The following is a 19,076-nucleotide window of genomic DNA, read 5'->3' as shown; positions in this document are numbered from 1 at the left end:
TTTGATTGTTGTGCCAATGTTCTCTATGGAATCTTCTGCACCTGAGATTCTCTCTTCCATTTCTTGTATTCTGTTGCTGATGCTCACATCTATGGTTCCAGATTTCTTTCCTAGGGTTTCTATCTCCAGCGTTGCCTCACTTTGGGTTTTCTTTATTGTGTCTACTTCCCTTTTTAGGTCTTGGATGGTTTTATTCAATTCCATCACCTGTTTGGTCATGTTTTCCTGCAATTCTTTAAGGGCTTTTTGTGCTTCCTCTTTAATGTCTTCTACCTGTTTAACAATGTTCTCCTGTATTTCTTTAAGTGAGTTATTAAAGTCCTTCTTGATGTCCTCTACCATCATCATGAGATATGCTTTTAAATCCAGGTCTAGCTTTTCAGGTGTATTGGGGTGCCCTGGACTGGGCAAGGTAGGAGTGCTGGGTTCTGATGATGGTGAGTGGTCTTGGTTTCTGTTAGTAAGATTCTTACGTTTGCCTTTTGCCATCTGGTAATCTCTGGAGTTTGTTGTTATAGTTGTCTCTGGTTAGAGATGTTCCTCTCGTGATTCTGTTAGCCTCTATTTGCAGACCTGGGAGACTAGCTCTCTCCTCTGAGTTTCAGTGGTCAGAGCACTCTCTGCAGGCAAGCTCTCCTCTTACAGGGAAGGTGCACAAATATCTGGCATTCAGACCTCCCTCCTGGCCGAAGATGAAGGCCCAAAACAGGACCTGTCCCAGAAGCTGTTAGCTTCTGTAGTCCACACTCTCACCTGCACAGACTAGTCTCAGAGGTATCTGGGAACCAAGATGACTCCCCCAGGTGCTCCTGCAAAGCCCTCCCGGGCCGGGTGGACACCTATCCTCTGGCAGGGAAGGTGCCCGGATGTCTGGAGCCCGAAAAGGGGGCTGCCTCAGAAGCTCTGTGGCTCCCGCCTGTCCCAGAAGCTGTTAGCTTCTGTAGTCCACACTCTCACCTGTGCAGAGTAGTCTCAGTGGAGTCCCGGAACCAAGATCTTATTATTTTTTAAAAGATTATTTCTTGTTACTTTTGTGTATAAATGTTTTGCTGGTATGTACATATGTGCACCTCCTGAGTGCCTGTGGAAGCCAAGAAGATAGCATTGTATCTCTTGGGATTGGATTACATAGAGATCATAGATATGTGAGCTGCTATGTGGGTGCTGGGAATCGAACCCAGATCCTCTGAAAGAGCAGCAGGTGCTCGTAACTGTTGAAACAACTTTATAGCCTCTTGCGTGTGATTTTTGATCTGGCAATTTTACGTTGAGAATTTATACTAAAGGAATCATGGAAGTGCATAGGAAATTTTCCCTAAGAATGTTCACCACAGTGTTGTCTCTAGTGCTAAAAACAAACAAACAAACAAAAAACAACATAAACCATATTACCATGTAGTAGCCAAGAGCTGGTAAACCTAGGTTATATCTAATCTGGGAATGCTTTTTAAATGTGTTTAATTGCATATGTATTGTATATGTTAAACCTTGCTCAGCTAAACAGTTGACTAAGTATTTTTCTCTCATTAGAATAAAATAAAATAAAACAGAAAAAGGAAGAGTTTCTAAAAGAAAATCCATACACATATAAAAGGTAAAACAAATATAATCATAGAAAAATGTTGTTGTCCTTGAAGTCAGCTCTTATACAGCACTTACTCTGTATATGTACACAGTAGGCATGTTTTCAAGTAAGCTGTATGTGTTAATGTGCTCAGTTCTCATTAGCATCTCAAAGATGTTGCCTGTTGGGAAGAAACTGGAGCACTGGGAAGTTCCAAAATTGTGTCAGGGCACAAGCTAGTAGAGCCTTGATTTGGGCCAATGAGTCAGTAGCTCCCAAGGGTTCTAAGGCTCCATCTGGCTATCGCCATCTCTCTGATGCTCATGCCTTCTTAATTCTGGGCATGTTGGGGGTGGGGTAATTAGGTCAGTTTTTACATATTACATATTGAAAATCTGTAATATCTGTGGCTTTGCAATTGATCACAGGCAAATGCCTGCAATCTGCCTGCGATCAATTGCAAAGGCACTGGGCGAGAGTTAGCTCCAAGCATCTTCTGCCCCGCCCACTCCCTAACTCAGGTCCTTCCACTGTTTGCCATCAGGGTCTGGAGCTTCCCTGACATAGTTCTCCTATGGCAAATCATGTTCTCTTAACATTTGGTTTTATTCCAGGCAACTGTTCACAAACACGTCAACACACATGGGTGTTGTTATGTTGCCCTGCTGTGCAGCGTGTGCATGTGAACAAGGCCTTCTAGAAAACGATTCCTAAAGCCACAGAATTCACTCTTGGACATTATAGGGAAGTGGTTGTGTATTATAAAAGCTTTGCTGGCTTAGCTCACAGTGGCGTTCAATATTCTCACCCCATGCTGATGATGAGCTAGGAAGGCTGAGAAAGCTACACACACACACACACACACACACACACACACACACACACACACACACACACACACACAGTCCCTTGGCAGCTAGGGTGGCTGCATGGTACAGCCCAAGCCTGTTGATGTGAGGGGAAAAGCTTTGCTTTTCTGCTAAAAGCAAAACACGGATGCTTTTGTTCTATAATCTCTTCTCTTCCCTCCTTTAGGTGACTTCAACTTGATATCTGGTTCTGTCTTGATCATTTGTGGATGGAGGATTTGGCCAGAAGAACCACAGAGTTGCCAGCCCAGAAACTGTGGAGTCACCAAGTCAAAAGATCAATCTCCATCATCCACATTAAAACAAAACAAAACAAAACAAACAAAACAAAACAAAACAAAACAAAACACTTGAAGAATAACCCCTGTGTTAAGCCAGATCATCTTACACTTTCAGTTACAGCATTCCTAACGAATACACACACTTTTCAAAACAAACCACAGTTCATAGTCCTGGCTCTGAATTTGTTCAGAAGGCTGAATTGTGGTTCCAACACCACAAGAAGGCAAACAGAATCAAAAGCCCACACTTCTGTGTTCAGTTACTTCATCTCTGAGCACTGTGTCTTCACTTTCGATTGCTTTTAAAAAGAAAAATATTAGATTAAAAAAAGGGGGGGCATCAAATCTTAACCCAGGTAAATAAATGCCATACGTGTGTGTGTGTGTGTATGAACTTTTAAATCTTCATTTTATTGACTTGACAAAAACATGTATGAACATTTATATAGGCAGATTTTTGGTGACTTATAAAATATTAATAAATTTATCAGATTTTTTTTACCGGTATGTATGTAATGTAGAACCACCCTGGTCTGGTATATGTTTTTTCCCTTTTCTATTCCCTCCCTCCCTTTTCCTTCCTTTCTTTCTTTCTTTCTTTCTTTCTTTCTTTCTTTCTTTCTTTCTTTCTTTCTTTCTTTCTTTCTTTCTTTTTCAAGACAGGGTTTCTCTGTATAGCCCTGGTTGTCCTGGAACTCACTTTGTAGATCAGGCAGGCCTCGAACTCAGAAATCCACCTGCCTCTGCCTCCTGAGTGCTGGGATTAAAGGCCTGCACCACTACGCCCGGCCCTCCCTCCCTTTTTAATCTTTTTTCTTTTCTTTTTTTTTTTTTTTTAATTTGGACTCTTTCTCCCTCTCAGTATCTCCTTTTGTGTGGTGTGGTTGTGGTGTATATGTGTTTGTGTTTATATTTCTGTGTGTGAGTATGTGTGTGTGTGAATGTGTGTGTGTGTGGGGGGTATGTGTGTTAGTTCCTTTTCTCAACATTGTGATAAAAGACATCTGACAGAGTAACTTGAAGGAGGAGAGGTTTGCTTTAACTCCTTTTCCCATGGTGGAGGAGGAGGCAGGGCATGGAAACAGCTCTGTTCCTGGCAGCAGTAGTGTGGCATGGCAGTGGCTTGTTCCTATTTGTGGCAGGCAGGAAGCAGAGCACAGGTGACCAGTAGCAGGGCTATAGCCTTCAAAGGTAACCCCTGTAACCCATTTGTACCCCACATTTCAAAGGTTCTGCTTCCTCCCAAACTAACACCACCAGCTAGGAGCAAGACATTCAAACACACGAGCCTGTGGGGCCACCTTAGAGTTCAACTATAGCCTAGGTGCAACCCAGAGTCTTGTACAGGCTGGGTAACTGCTCTACTACTAAGCCATATTCCCAGCATTCTCCTTTTTTGAAACCATAAGCTACATTTTTATGCCAAAAAAAGAAATGGCCAGTGTAGTTAAAATGATAACTGCAGAGATCCAAGACGAGAACAGTGAGCTGGCTGCCGTCCCTTTGTCAGACCCAGTCTCTCCTGCCTTTGCTCAGGGAGGCAAGCCATGTGGACCTCTGCCCCACCTTGCCTACTGATTTCCTCCTGGGTGTTGCTATGGGGGCCCCTGATGAGAGACCAGAGGAAGCAATGTGGGGTGACTGTTTTAGTGGCTGTTATTAGAAGGTACCTTAGACTAGCTACACTTCTGCTGACACAGCAGAATCTCCTTCTTTCTCAATTTTTCCAGCTTTCCCCTCATCTCTTCAGGTATGGGGCTGGCAACAGTGAGTCTGATATGAGCCCCAGCATGCCTCCCTACCCACTACCTCAGTGCTCAGGGATTAGCTGCTGTGTCCATGATTCTTCCTTAAATTACTGAGTGAGATGCTTTCTGTTGGAATCTTGGTTGATATACTAGATACTGCACTGGGCAAAAACAGTTGCCACTGGTTCAATGTGGCCACTTAAGTGTTTTATCTCATGTATTAAATTTATACTTCAATGAACTAAAATGAAATACAATTAAAATTCAGTCCCATTGATCACATTTCAAGTGCTCGATATTCATGAGGGTTACGCGTGGCCTCAGGATGTAACAGCCTAGGTCTAGGATATTTCCATCAGCACAGTGAGTCCCACAGGACAGTGCAGTTAGAATTACACAGTCCCAAGACCCACCATGTCACCTGTCTCCTTTGTGTTTTGTCTCCCTTACTTTTCCTAAGCCAAGATGGGGGTTTTGGGAAATACAGCAGGCTAGCCTTGAACCCACAATCTTCCTGGCTTCCCATAGCTGAAGTTCCCATGCCAGCTGTTTTTCTTACAGTCACTGATGACATCCTTGCTTTTCTTTATTATTTTACCACTTGGGTAAATATCCTAGTTAAAGCAACTTAAATTTTGCCCATTTCCAGCTCTAAAATGTGGTTTTGTTTTGTTGAGACAGGATCCCACATTATTTACCGCAGGCTGGTTCCAAATTCACAACCGATAGCAATCCTCCTCCTTTCCCAGGCCTCTCAGGTGCTGAGATTACAGGTGTGCATCAGCTACACTGCAATCCTATGTGGCATATTTATTATTGTCTTGTTTCTCAGCTGCTTCAGACATTTGCATATATGTTGCTTATTAATTTCCATTTCCATTGCAGATGTGGTATCTTACTGATAACGCTCATACACATACACAAATCAACTCTACTGCTGTTAGAAGCTTGGGCTGTGTCTAATTTCATATGCCATGTCTCTGCTCTTGTGTGTATCCTTGCACACACAGGCAGACATTTTTGCAGTTATGTACCTGGAGTGGAGTCTTCTGAAGTGATTGGACTGATTTGTACTGTTGTCAACATTCAAGGTCACTCTAACAGTGTCTGTTGGTTGCTTTAGCAACACTTGTTATTTTAGAAGTTTATGATATAATTCTAATATAATCCTAAGGAGTGAGTGGTAGCATCTCATTGTAAAATTTAAAATTGTTCTTTAATATTTACCAATGAAGTTATTACCTTTTCAAGTCCAATTTCTATTACCAAGTGTCTTAGCATCATTATTAAAAATGCTGTGCCTTGGGTCTGGAGAGATGGCTTAGTGGTTAAGAGCACTGACTGCTCTTCCAGAGGTCCTGAGTTCAAATCCCAGCAACCATATGGTGGTTCACAACTGTCTGTAATGGGATCTGATGCACTCTTCTAGTGTGTGTCTGAAGACAGCTACAGTGTACCCATATAAATAAAAACAAATAAATCTTTTATTTTTAATCTTTTGCATTGCCAGTTGGATAAGTTCTAAAACAAAAGACAAAGTCACATAGAATATTAATCCTACTGAATCTTTTAGTCAATTAATATTATATATTGTCCCATTTAGCAACTTTAAAACAATCTTAGTTATCTGATATTTCCCTGTAGACTACTTCAATCCCACTTGTAGGAAATTATTTATTTTAGACAGCATCTCACTCTGTAGTTCTGGCTATACTAGAACTCTCTGTGTAAACCAGACTGGCCTCAAACTCAGAGAGATCCACCTGACTCTGTGTCTTGAGCACTGGGATCAAAGGTGTGCAACACCATGCCTGGCTAGACTTGAATCTCTTAGGGAAATTTATTTCTAGGTACTTAATGTTATTGATACTATTGTTTGTAGTTTCAGCTCAAATTCTTCATTTAATAATTGCTTTTTTGCTATGGCAAGGCTGTTAATGTCTGTATATTGCTTTTATATCCAACAACTTTTCTAAGATCTCTTTTCACTCCTATAATATATGGACAGATTTTCAAATTTACTATGTTCATAACTAGATAATCTAAAAATAACATTGTTTCTGCTTTTTCAATGCTTACACACACACTTTTCCACTATAGACAACAATATTTTTTACATTTTAAATATCACTTTTTATTATATTTATCATGTATTTTAAAATTTGCATATTTTTAATTAACTTATTTATTTACATCAAACACTGTCCCCCACATAGATAGCAGTATTAAGCAAAGGTTGTTTTCCTAGTCCTTTTCAACTTATTATACTCAGAAATGGAAAGCTCTCAATGACCAACTACCAAATGAATGATTCTTTGTGGTTTTATTTTTCCAGATATCTGTTATCAGATTGGGATTTCTTCTGTTCCTAGTTTGAAAAAAAAAAGTTCTTTAAAAAAGAAATTAATGCGTATCAACTTAGAGTCTCTTTTTTGCACCTACAGAAATGAACTTAAGATGTGAGTTGAGTTTCCAGAACTGTTACCTAGTCAGTGGTTTAAAAGCACACACGGCGGTAATATCAGTTTAGCCTGCTTTGATAATGAAAAAAGGGACCTATTGTCTCATTTAGCTGTAACGCAGTGCAGGTGAATTTAGGCATCACATCGTGTCCCTGGGGCCACTTCTCTTTAACCCTGTGCTCTGCCTCCCTGTTGTCTTATGTGGGGCAAGATGACTTCCCATAGACACAGGCACCGTGCTCAAGCATCAAACTCAGCAGTATAAAGTTAGATTTCTTTTTAAATCATTGTTCCCTGAAGACCTGTCCTTCCAATCTAATGCCTGATGTTCAGCCATATTTCCACTCTTAATGCTGGTACCGGATCAGGAAAATATCATGCTCTATTTGGACAGAATTTAGTCATGTGTCTGTCCACTATTGAGCTGAGATAGTACCATCAACTCATCCTGAGTACCTGTGTGGAGAGTGGCGGAGGAGTAGGAGGTTAAGAGAAAAACTGAAGTTTGGTTTCGAGCAGTAAAATAAAGTTTGTCTTTCTTATACCTCTCTCTCTCTCTCTCTCCCACCCACCCCCACCTCAGGGTCTTTCTGTGTAGTGTAGTATGGTTTGCCTTGAACTTGCTATGTACCTCAGGCTGCTCCTAAATGCACAGCAATCCTCCTGTCTCAGCCTCACCAATGTTTGCATTGTTGGTGTGTGCCACTGTGCCTGGACTCAGGTCAGTATTATTGTGCAGATTTTACTTGTGAAATGCTAGACGTTGGTCTACTCTGTAGTTCCAATAAAAGCCCACCAAAGTATGTGGGTCTATGACCAAAGCTTGTCAGATAATGCCCAAGTAACGTAGGTGACAGAAAGACCTGGAACCCAAATCTATTTATGTCCAGGGTCTGGGAACTTTCCATTACCCAACCCTGCTTTTCTGGTCATCCAACTCTAAAATACAAGAATACTGAAATCAGTACTCTATTCCCTTTATTTAAATCCCTTTATTTTATGCCAACAAAGTTTCAGAATTATTATCCCTGAATAATGCTTTAGTTCTTTGACATAATCCAGGAGAACATACAAGTAGAAGGAAATATAGCTTGTTACATAAAAGTTGTCAATGCAGGGAGCTAGCAAAAACAAGGACTTGGTATCAGCTTGCCTGTTGCTCAGCCTGCAGTGGCACTGAGCCATTTTTGAATACAATGCTACTGTAAATAGCTGCCTAACCACAGGGCTTCACCTTGAGCAAGTTGGCCTATTATTTGGTTGGTAACTATGGCATCTTCAGAGTGAAAGACTCCCAGGGACATTTGAGACACTTGTGGACCCTTGTCAGTCAGATTCCTGCTTGTCTCACTGTGACCCATCCCATCCTCATTAGTGACTGGTTGTCTCTGGGTATAAACAATTGTCTTTGGTAACTACCATAAAACAAAATTCCCATCACCATCCACCAGTACACCATGCCTTTCACCAAGAACATCTTGCATAAAGATAATTTGCCGCACTACTCTGCTCAAAGTTTTAGTTGACTTGTGTTTTGGAGCGAGTAAGTCCCTTACCTCAGCTGTAGTAAAGAGCTCATGACTGATATGTGTCCATGAGCCTTATTTTGAGAAGCCCCAAACTTGTTCAGTGTTTGAATGTCCCACAGAACACCTATGGCAGAGCTTGCTGTGGTAGTTATTTATAAAAGGGGAGCTTGTCACTGTGGGGCTCTAGAACTGGCAGTTTTTAATGAGTAACACTGGTGGCTCTTACACATTCTTAGCCTTGAGATCACTGAATAAATGCAGTGCCTTAGTCTGTGTATAATAGGAAGGGATTGACTCAGAGTTACATAGGGAACATTGTTTTCCTACCAAGGGTTCATTTGCTCTTCTTTCCTAACTGAACACACATTTCCATTTGAGCAAGGACTCCATATGTAGACAGTAAGGGTGCTTTGGAGGACGCACACAAGTTACAGGATGTTCTTAAAGGGCATATTTCATTCTTAGGAGGCCAGCATTGGCTCAGTGACTGAAACTGTTTCAGTCAGGGTGAGTGCCAGGCTTGGACCTGGAACTGATGCGCCAAAGCTCTCTTTCTGAGTGGCCTGGGGTGGTTTGTAAGTTTGGAGCTATTGCAGCTGTTTTGTATTCGTGAGGGAAGTTATGTATCAGTTGAAATCAATTGGTGAAGGCAGAGAGAAACAGGCAATAATGTCACTGCGATGCTGAAGCAGAGTATCCTTGAATTAGATCATCTTCTTGGGGTATGTATATATATATATATATATGTATATATGTATATATATACATATATGTGTATATATGTATATATATGTGTGTATATGTATGTATATATATGTATGCATATATAACACTCATATTGATATCTATGAGTGTTACCTGTGTGTAAGTGCACCTCATGTGTGCATTGCCTGCACAAGTCAGAGGAGGCTATCAGATCTCTCAGAACTGGAACTACAGATGGTTGTGAGCAACTGGAAACCAAACTCAGGTCCTCTGCAGAAACAACAAGCGCTCCTAACCCCTGAGCCATCTTACCAGCCCTTGTTTCTAGACCCTCTTGCTAGTTGTGTGATGGACAATTTTCTTTTATTATATAAGCCAGTTAACTTAGATTTTGTTATTTTTTAACTGAACTCAATTTATTCTAAAAGGTATAGTAATATGTTCCAAGCCAGGAAAAATGTTATCTCTTTGTGCTTCATTTCTAATTTAATTGCGTGTGTATATGTCTATAATCCATGTGCATGCCTGGAGCCCATAGAGTCCAGAAGTGGGTGCTAGAGCTCCTGAAATTGGAGATACAGATGGTTGTGAGCTACTTTGTGGGTACTGGGAATTGATCCCAGGTCCTCGGTAAGAGCAGTATGTGCTTTTAACCACGAGGCTAATTCTTCAGCTCCCACTCTACATTTTTTGTTTGTTTGTTTTTTGTTTTTGTTTTGTTTTTTCAAGACAGGGTTTCTCTGTATAGCCCTGGCTTTCCTGGAACTTATTTTGTAGACCAGGCTGGCCTTGAACTCAGAAATCCGCCTGCCTCTGCCTCCCAAGTGCTGGGATTAAAGGCGTGTGCCACCACGCCCGGCCCCACTCTACAGTTTTTAGTGAATTGATTTATTTAGTGTGTGTTCCCTCAAGCTTGAACTTAAGTGCCACGCTAACTGTAGGGGGGTCAGGAGACAACCTGCAGGAGGCGAGGTCACAGGACAACCTGCAGGAGATGAGGTCATAGGTCAGCCTGCAGGAGCTGGATCTTTGCTTTCATCAAGTGAGTCCAAGAGATCCAATTCAGGTTACCAGGCCTAGCGGTAAATGCCTTTAACTGCTGAATTCTCACCCACTTTTATAATCAAAGATTATACTTAGAAATATAATGTAAAATTAACATATTAGAATATTATTAGTGCTCTAAAAATTGTGTTTTCACGAGTGAAATAAATTTTACATGGATTGCTACCCCTAATCAACCCAGCATGATCTTGGTTCTTCATAGCTTCTTTTTTTAAAAAAAGTTATTTATTTGTTTTATGTATATGAGTACACTGTAGCTGTACAGATGGTTGTGAGTCTTCATGTGGTTGTTGGGAATTGAATTTTTAGGACCTCTGCTCGCTCTGGTCATCCCTGCTCACTCAGTCCCTGCTCACTCAGGCCCAAAGATTTATTTATTATTATACATAAGTACACTGTGGCTGTCTTCAAATGAGCCAGAAGAGGGCATCAGATCCCATTACAGGTGGTTGTGAGCCACCATGTGGTTGCTGGGATTTGAACTCAGGACCTTTGGAAGAGCAGTCAGTGCTCTTAACCACTGAGCATCTCTCCAGCCCTCTTAATAGCTTCTGAGATTAGCTAATAAGGAAGAAACCTAAACAATAAAAAGAATCAAAAAGAAAGAAAATAGGTATTTATAGCAAATATGTTCCAGACCTGACTGGTCAGCACTTACTCACGAACTTCTTTGTGAAGAAAACAGCAAGATGGTTTCCTGGGTACACAGGTGTGGCTTGTTTTGTAATCTTAACAGGACCCTTCATGTCAAAATTTCCAGTTCAAAATATCTGGCAACCATCTTTAGTCTTCTCCCTTCTTTCTTGGCTGAAAAACTGAGGTCAGATCAATATTCTTAGTGTTTTAGACACTGCATCTGCTTGGGTATTTAGTAGACTTTCTCATGCTTCAAAATATGAACCAGGATGTGGTGAATGTGGTCTTTAATTCCTTTTCCATCTTCTCTATTCTGACTATAAGTTTCTGGGAATGAAGCCATCATCTTATTGAGTATAGTCTTTTCATATTTCTAAAGCTTACGTGTAACTTGGGTGTCAATCAGGCTGTCACACTGAACACTCTTGCCAAGATTTCTGCATATTCCTAGTGAGGTTTTGTTCTGGCTGGTTCCAGGTTCCATAGGACTCTTGTTCTGCCTTCTGGTGTGTTGTCTTGCACAGACCTGTCACTAATATATACAGAGCCCAGGAAGGTTAGCTCAGTGTAAGAAAGGAGGCTCACAAACTTACTAAGACTATAACCAACACCAAAGAGAATATGTATTTTTCTCATACCTTGGCAAATCCATCTTTATCAACACCCAAAAGCTAGGCTGAAGGGTAGAATTCTTGAGCTCCTGGTTTATTCTAGTTAGGGTTAATATTGGTGGAACTCCATGGCCAAAAACAACATGGAGAGGAAGGGTTTGCTTGGCTTACACTTTCATAGCACTGTGCATCACAGAAGGAAGTGAGGATAGAAACTCAAACAGGGAAGGAACCTGGAGGCAGGAGCTGATTGATGGAGGCCATGGAGGAGTGCTGCTCAGTCTACTCTCTTATAGACCCCAGGACCACAGCCCAGGAGTGGCCCCACCCACAATGAGCTGGGCCCTCCCACACCAATCGCTAGTTAAGAAAATGTCCTACAGGCTTGCCTACAACCTGAACTTATGGAGGTATTTTCTCAATCGAGGCTTCCCTCTCTCTGATGACTCTACCTTGTGTCAAGTTGACGTGAAATTAGCCAACACATGGCTCTTCACTAGAACTCAACATAGTCTGGGGAGCTTTCCCAATAGCAACCTCTTTCACTTCTAGCCTACTCCCTTCTTTGTTTCCTGTGTTCTTCTCCCTCATTATTTCACTTCACAGGGGCCTCACACACATTCCTAGGCATTTGACACATCTATCACCTGGCAAGTGTTCTGAGGTAGTTCACCATCCCTGGAGAAAACCACAGTTCTGATGGTATGTGTATGAACAACATAGACTTTCAGTGAAAAGATGGAAAGAGGAGCAAAGTTACATTATCTTGGATAGGAACTGATGCCATTTGGGCTAAGTGCTTGGAGTATGGCCTACAAAGTGGAGGGTTAGAACTCTGACCAACAAACAGCATCCAGAAGTTGCTAAGAATGGCAGGATCTCAGGCCCCAGCATTGACCCACCAAATCAAAATCTCCCTTTTAACCCTTCCACCCCACCTCTAGGACTAGGTGATATCATTTATACCACATTGTGAGTGTAACTGCCTTAGGTCAAGGTTAAGAGTCTTGAGTTGGACTCCTTCAGCCATGTTCATGGGCTATTCCACCATCATCTGTTCCCTTTCTCTGCTCAGTAAGGACTCGAATATGCATCTGTGCTATCCCTCTATTCAGCATGTAACAAAATAGAAACATTTAGCCAATGTTTCTCCATGCCCTTCCCTATACCACCGGATCCCAACAAGTTATGCCTGTGAAGCTCCTTCCACTGACCCTCGGCTCCAAGTGCCTCTCCTCATCACCCCTTTTCTTAGCTGAGGACTTATCTGTGTTTCTGTTGAGCCATAGTAGGCTGAGCATGGTCCTCCTCCATCACTCTCTGCTGGGATAAGGGTGGCATAGAGGCGTAATCGTTCACTTCAAGTGCATTGGCTATCCATCCTCCAACTGTCTTGGAGATGAGAGAAGACAAGACTTTGAGTAATTATCTTCCTCGCTATCAGGCAGAACCAAAGCAGAGACGGCTCCAAATCAATCACGTCTTGGTAATTTGCAGTAACTGTTTTCTTTTCTTACTACTATCCAGCCTTTGAGACACATATTATTGCTGAATTCTCATACCTACAGAGTTATATTGTTCATCTTCTGGACCTCAAATGTCTCTATTTCTCTCCTATAGTCATTTTTAATTGCGTTTCTACACATACTATTTTAAAACACATTTGGTATCAACAACGTCTGTGCATACTATAGAATCAAATGATTCTCAGTCTTTAGAACATGTTAAATGAGCATAAACAGAGTCTATGAGAGAAGTGCTCTCTATTCTTAGGGAATGAATGCTGTTAGTACTGAGTGGTTTTGCTTGACTCTATGGGAGAGACTTTTGGGGGTGTCACTTGCTATCCAAGGACATCTGTTTTTGAGTTCACTATTTGAGTGTGTCAAGGAAGCTGGGATAACAAGGGAGAACTATTTTCATAACTCTAGAATCAGAAGCTCTGAACAGAACACTGTAATGTTAACCATTAAAGTCTCTAATCCCCTAAACCATTTGGCAATCCAAAGTCAACCCTATGTAACTCCTGAGGGCATAACTTTGATCCCAGCCCCAGCTTCGTCCTCCAGTTAAGTATGTTTAGAGTTTTCTGTGTTCTCATTGAGCAACCAGGAAAGGCTCAAAGGCACTAGAGTGGAGGGATTACATAATGGCCTGTTTATTTTAAACAAGTCTATAACTTCTTTTTAAAAGGAGAAGAATAATAATTAAGTAACAATCATTTTATTATTAAATCACTAAAGATTTTCTTAAAGTTTGCTATTGTCTATGAGAACTCAAGTTATTTGTAGAGAATCATTCCTTTCTCATAACTGTAAATGTTCAGTGTATATTAATTTTGCTGTTTCTGTGACTAAATACCTAACAAGAGCAACTTGATATGGAAGTTCATTAAGATATACGGATTTTCAGATCTCATTAATTTCGGTGTGTAGTATTTTTTTTATTTACAAGGTTTTTTCAAATAATGTATGCTATTTGAGGGAGGAAGGGTTTATTATTTATTTGTGTGTGTGTGTGTGTGTGTGTGTGCATGCATGTACACGTGAAGGTCAGAGGTCAATATCAGGTATCTTTTTCAGCTTCTGTCTGTTTATTTTTTCAGGTATCTTCCTGAGCCTTGGGCTAGACTGATTGTCTAGGAAACCAAAGGGATTCTCCTATCTCCATTGCTGCTACCCTGGGATGGTCAGCATATGCTGCAGCATATGGTCTTTCAACTTTCGTTTGTTTTTAGAGACAAGGTCTCTCACTGGACTGAGACTCAGATATTAGGCTAGGCTGTCTGGCAGTGAGCCCCAGGGATCCTTCAGTCACCACATGCTCGGTACTGGCACTACAAGTCTGCCACTGTACCTGGCTTTTATTATGGATTTTATTCTGGAAAGCAAATTAAGATCATCCTGTGTGCAAGGCCATCACTTTACTGATTCGTGTTCCCAGCTGAGAAGGGTTTTCAGTTTGTGAAGGAAGCCAGTGCACCGTAGTAGGGAAGGCAGGTGGAAGAGGGGTTTCAGGGACGAGGCAGCTGCTCTTGCGGTTTACAGTCTGGGAGCAGAGAGAGGAGTGTTCAGTCTAGGGTGCCAGCCCAGCTGGTGAAACCATAAACATGCAGGGAGTGTCTTCCCACCTTAGTTAAACCTTCTGAGAAGAACCTCTAAGCACACCCAGAGGTGTGTCTTCTTGGAGTTTCTAAATCCAGTCAAGTTGACAATGGAGACTAACCATCACAGAGTTTCTCTAGGAGTGTGTTGATGGTTTGGGGAGATAGCTCAGTGAATAAAATGCTTGTCATGCAATTGTGAGGCCTGGAGTCTGGACCCTTCTATAAGAGGATCTTTACCCATGTAAAAGATAGGAAAGCATGGGAACCGCCTACAAGCTAGCAGTAGGTGCCTATAGGCTGCCTACCTCGTTTGGCTGATCAGTGAATTCTGAGTTCAATAAATAAAGAGAACCATTTATGAGATCCCAGTGATGACTTTGTGGTCTGTATGTGAATATGAATATACAGTGCACACAAACCACACGTAAAAAAGAAGTGCTTTAAACTTTATAAAGTACTTTAATGTGTATTATTCTATATTGTCTTGGATCCGTGGTATTCAGCAGCGCTTTCTGCCATGATGGGAATGCCACATGGGCAGCACAGTGGAGGGACTGGGCTTTCAAACACAAACCCAATATATATACAGGTTCTCATGAAACACACACACACACACACACACACACACACTGGTGATTAAAAGAATGTCTAAAAAAATGTAGAAACTTACAAATCCTATTAAAGCTTGTTTGTTTTATTTTACAAAGGGTACTTCTACCAGTGGACTAAATGGATGCTTGGGCAAAAATAGAGGATATCTACTATGAAACTAAGTCCATGTGGTAGACCATGTATTCCAAAATGTAATAAAAAATTTTAGTCCATTGATTGACAAAATTTGGTGGTTTTGTAAACTAAAACAAACAAGCTTTAATAGGATTTATGTTTCTACATTCTTTTAGACATTGCTTTTAATCACCATTGTGTGTGTGTTTCATGAGAATCTGTATGTAGTATTGGGTAATTATGTTACCTGAGCTTAGTTCATCTTTACTCAGAACTTTTCTCTGTCTAAATGATGGTCAAGTTTCCTTTGTACCAGATGTCAGCTTGCCTTCATCTGCTGAGAGCATGGCAGGTACTAAGTCTCCGTATGATTAAAGTGCTATAACAAAATGACTTCTCTGCATGACATTTTCACGTCAAGCCAAAGTATTCAGTGCTGTTGCCAAAGGTGACTTAGAGGTCTCTAGTGTTAGCAAAGCTGTACTTGGCCCAGTCACTCAAAATTAGCATATAAATCATACGAAATTTTATTTGTTCTTTAAGGAAGAGTCAGGAAAAATTCCTCATTCCAAGCCGAGAAAGCCATCAAAGTCTTTTTTATATAGATGTCCCACAGTTGTCTTAACATGTTTACTACCCTGATAATCTTTTGTTTATGATCTCTACAACAGGGGAATATGGTTTTATGGATAGCAATGAACAAGCAGTAATAACAACCAAACTCAACCAGACAAAAAATTCTCTGGGTACAAATGTGGGAGAGTGGCTGTCATATTGATGTGAGTGTATGCCAATCCCACGGTAGCCAAACAGGTTGGCTAGTACATCTCAAGCCAAGTAGACACCGCTGCCGTGCATATAAATAGAAACACAAATGCCTCATTGAAACATCATCACATTCATTGGCTACCCGTCATGGTTTCTATGGATTTCTAAGTATTACCTTCAAAACAATAAAAGTACAACATTCAAAAGTCCTTGAGAGGATGTGCAGTCATCTAAGGGTCGGTCTGTGAAACCTCAGAGCCTGTCTGAGCAACTCCAAAATGATGGGAAAAGCACAGCTGCACACTGACTGAAGTGCTAGATGTGAGCTGTCTCTGTTGGGCAAAAATGGCTTCACCTCTACATCAGCTCCCCCTCCTTTCTTCTCTACTCTCCTTGTTTCTTTCCCTCCCTCCTTCCTTCCTCTATCTGGTCCCATTCTACTTTTTCCTTCCTTCCTTCCTTCCTTCCTTCCTTCCTTCCTTCCTTCCTTCCTTCCTTCCTTCCTTCCTTCCTCTTTCTCTTAGTTTCTCTCTCCTTTCTCTTCCATTCCTTTCTCTTCCATTCCTTTCTCTTTCTTCCTCCTTGCTTTAAGGTAGAGTCTCAAATAGTGCATGCTGACTGACCTTGATTTTGAAGCCCAATTCAGCCACAACTCCAACCCACTTCAGCCTAGCTCTTGAATGCTGGACTTACAGGCATGTGCCACCATGCCCAGCTCTGGGGCAGCTTTTTAACTCTGAAGTTGGGACTTGCACTCATGTCATGACTGTTGTGAGAATGAGACAAAATGCTTCATATGCCACACCTGGTACAACTTGTAGAGTAGTCATGTCTAGGAGGCAAAAACATGTACGATTACAAATCAAGAGACAGAGAAAGCAGGCTTTACAAACCTGGTCATGTGATCTTGGGCATGTGACAAATTTGAACTTCAGTTTAATATGGATATAGAAATGGTGCTAGGGTCCTCCCCACTGAGGGCTGAGAGAAAATGTGTGAACTGTGTCTTTCAGTGGCATACATATTATAGGTCATTCCTTCCTCTCCCCTTACCTGCTTTTCCATCCTCCGCGCCTTTCCCCATCCCTTGGTGTGTTTTCCTTGTGTTGCTTGAATGTCTCCTTATCATGCAAACTTTGTACTGAATCTTTTTTCTGAGTCTTAAAAAGAGATATTTTGTGCCAGGCATGGTACACTTTAATCTCAGCACTCAGAATTCAGAGACAGGTAAATCTCTATGAGTTTGAGGCCAGCCTGGTCTACAGACTAAGTTCCAGGACAGCCAGGGCCATACACTCGGACTTTGTCTGAACAAAAAAAAACAAAACAAAACAAAAAAAAAACAAAAAACAACCAAACAAAAGTAAATAAATAAAAAATAAATAAAAAACAAATCTTTTTGAAACAACTAGTGTGGTGGGTACGAGATAATTGTTATATAAATTGGCTTGTTCTGCTAAGTTCAATAAGTTAAAGGATATTAAATCCACTGGGTCCCTGAAGGGAATAGAGATACTCAGCCAAGTTCAGTTTGTCTTTGGACTTCCAAATGTATTTCACAATTTCATCAGTCTATAATGTTTTTCAAACCTCTAGTACAAAGGTCATATAAAGTTCCTTTATTAATTCAATAAGCTAATAGGAAATAATATTTTATAGTTATGAAAGGTAAACTTTCATGAAGATTTCCTTCTGTTGATTGATGCAATTATTTAATATTTGCCTTTTAATTGTATCTATCAGTCAAAATTATTGATTGAAATATTTTCCATGTGTTCAACTTTCTGTTGGACTTTGATTTAAAAAAGTAGTTTCATGAAAAACAGATTTATGTCACAACTCTAGTCCAGCTGTTGGCAGGAATTCCAGATAAACAAAGTATTTCTTTTATAGGGCGATCACTCTTATTCTTGCGTGTGTCAGCAGATATAAGCACCCTAAGATGTGAAGTTGGGTTTTGTAGGAGAGGAAGTAGTAGGAGCCCAGAGCTTCATCAAAGAGCGAAGGCCTGAGAGGGCGATGGGGAGAGTTCAAGACCTCTCTCTCAAATCAACTTTGAACTCAGACACAGAGACAGAGTCTCTTAAGAGCTGTTTTCTTTTTTGGTGCTGGGGATTGAACCTAGGACTTCATAAAAGTGAATCATGGGTTCTACCACAGAGCTGTACCCTGGCCTGTAATCATTTTAAATTTGATAACATAGAGAGGGGATTGGATGGTTCCCTCAAGTCCAGTGAGTTACCCTTTGGGACAGTTGATTGACTAACTCCTGAAACTGGGAACTACAAACTGGAGGAAGACTAGAGCACACAGTCCATGGAGCAAAGATCATGACTGTCTTACTGGACATCAGGTGCCTGTTTGTGTAGATACCCAGTAATATTGTGTGGAACGTGGAACAACTGAGGATTGGCAGAATTTGATTCCTTCCCATTCAGAGATATATCTACCTAAAAATCTTAAGCTGTGAATCTAAAAGTTAATAACCACTACATTTTTGGGGAAAGCAGAAAGGAAGGTAAAAAAATTTTCAATGATAGCTTCAGTTGATGGTAGGCATGGGGTGAAGATTCGAACACTCCAGCTTTATAGTCATAGGTTAGATCACATTATACTATACCAAACTATACCTTCTGCAAACTCCTGAAACAAAGCAGAGGCTTTGTCTAAGTAGAAAGCATGTCTATTGTATAATAGACTTTTTATTTTAGGGAATCCTGACCTCTCTTTCCCCTTATTCTGGACATCTCCTACTGTCACCATCACAGTATGCTGGTGACAGATCAACCCTTATCCCAATAGAGATAAAGAAAGATTTGTGCGGTAGGTACAAACTGTTTTCAGGTTGGCAAAAATTCATCACCAGAGATCCAGTTTAACTGGATGTTCTGGAACAAAGCTGCTCAATGGGCTGGACCCATCCCAGGAAGGGTGGGGAGACTTACAAATGCCATTCCTGACCTCCATCCAAAGCAGGCATTAAACAAGAATGGAAGTATTTCTCCC

Source organism: Mus musculus, chromosome 2 (assembly GCF_000001635.26).
Source record: "Mus musculus strain C57BL/6J chromosome 2, GRCm38.p6 C57BL/6J".
Taxonomy (NCBI): Eukaryota; Metazoa; Chordata; class Mammalia; order Rodentia; family Muridae; genus Mus; species Mus musculus.
The sequence above is the reverse complement of the archived record's forward strand: the minus strand, read 5'-3'. Positions refer to the sequence as shown.